General features: G+C 32.3%; 1 long non-coding RNA gene across 1 annotated transcript in view; it reads left to right on the top strand.

The window, feature by feature from the left end:
- LOC103680826 overlaps positions 1 to 1,350 on the top strand; it is an 80,163-nt gene extending 78,813 nt beyond the window's left edge. Inside the window, exon 12 of the long non-coding RNA XR_573167.2 lies at positions 1,290 to 1,350. This is a non-coding gene — a long non-coding RNA (uncharacterized LOC103680826). The remainder of the gene's footprint in view (positions 1 to 1,289) is intronic.
- The last annotated feature ends 439 nt before the right edge of the window (positions 1,351 to 1,789 follow it).

Raw genomic sequence — 1,789 nt, 5'->3', positions numbered from 1 at the left:
TTTTATTTTATTTTATTTTATTTTATTTTATTTTATTTTACAGCTCTGAAGTCTGGGAAATCTAACATTAAAGTGCCAACGAATTTGGTTCCTGGAGAAAGCCCTCTTTTCTGATTTGCATATGGCCTTCCTCTCTCATTTTTATCCTCTCATGACAGACAGAGAAAGAGTGTGAAAGCTCTCTCATGTCTCATCTTATAAGGACATTAGTCCCATCATAAAATTCCACCCTCCCTTGTATGGCCTTTTTCTCCAACAGGATAATTGGGTTTCTTAGGTAACTGCTGATCTCCCAAAACAGAAGTCATCAGGTCTTCCTAAAGCTTGGAAATGATGTAACACCATTTCCACCAAATCCCATTGGATAAAGCAAGTAATAGGATCAACCCAGATTCCATGTGGGATGGGCAGCACAAGAGTGTGAATCCCAAAGGATATGGTTTATTAAGAGCATCTTTGGATTATAGATTCTGCATGATTTGAAGTTTGTTGTTGTTTGTAATAAAATGTAGCTTTTTCCCTTTGTTCTTTAAAAAATTTTGAGTCATAATTAGAAATATATTTCCCATTTTCAAGTTTTATAGGAATTCACCTATGTTTTCTTTTAATACTTATATGATGTCATTCTTGACATTTAACTTTCTGATCAATTTTAAGTATTTTTCTTTGTGTATGGTGTAAGCAATAGATCCATTTTCCCTTTAAATGGCTTTTCAGTTATCATAATGCAGCTTTTACAAGACTGTCTTACCCACTGATTTGAGATGCAGCCTTCATCAAATACTAAACATGTATATGTAATTAGGTATAGTTATGGATGCTCTGTTTTATTGGTCTGCTCATTTATATGCAAATGAAATACATTTTTATTATGAGTATTATATGTATTTGATACTGACCGAGCTGGCCGCCCTTCATTGCTCTTACTTTCAGGGATTTCCTGGCACTATTTTTGTTTATTTGTCCTCCTAAATGAACTTCATAATGGAATTGTCTAGAAGCAAAATAAATAAATAAATCAGTGTTTTGTTTGTTTGTTTTGGTTTTTTGGTTGTTTTGTTGTCCTCTGCATTTACTCTGTTAGGGAGAATTAACATATTTATAATATTAACTTATCTTATCCAAAAACAAACATGTCCTGTTTATTTGTTCAATTTTTTTGTTTCCCATTAAGTAAAATGTTGGATTTTAATATTCATATTAAGATAAGCTATTAACTTTCTGATTTAGTCAATGCTTTTACTGAATTTTTAAATGAATTTCTTCTTCTTCTTTTTCTTTTTAAAAAGTTATTTATTTCAGAGAGAGAGAGAGACCACCAGTGGGAGGAGTAGAGGGAAAGGAAGAGAGAGAGAATCTCGATCAGACTCCACACTGAGTATGGAACCTGATGTGGGGCGCAATCCCAGGACCCCAAGATCATAACTTGCTGAAACAGAGTTGGAGCTTAACTGACTGCACCACCTGGGCACCTCGTGAATTTTTTTTCAAATATATTTTCTACATCTACAGACTTAATAATATGATTTTTCTCTTTAGCCTGATAAATATGATGGAATTATTAATGAATTTTCTAATGTTGAATGACCTTACATTCTTGGAATAAATACTACTATTTCATGATATTCATGGTATATTACAATATGCTGTTGGTTTATATGTACTTATGAACTGGCATCAATATTGATAGGCAAAATTAAGCTCTAGTTTTTAATGTATTTTGTCAGGTTTGGGAATTGGTATTATACTCAATAAAATGTATTTGAAATTTCTCTTCCTTTTCAATGCT

The sequence above is a fragment of the Ursus maritimus genome, unplaced genomic scaffold (assembly GCF_017311325.1).
Source record: "Ursus maritimus isolate PB19 unplaced genomic scaffold, ASM1731132v1 scaffold_4, whole genome shotgun sequence".
NCBI lineage: Eukaryota > Metazoa > Chordata > Mammalia > Carnivora > Ursidae > Ursus > Ursus maritimus.
This window is presented reverse-complemented; position numbering and strand designations above follow the sequence as displayed.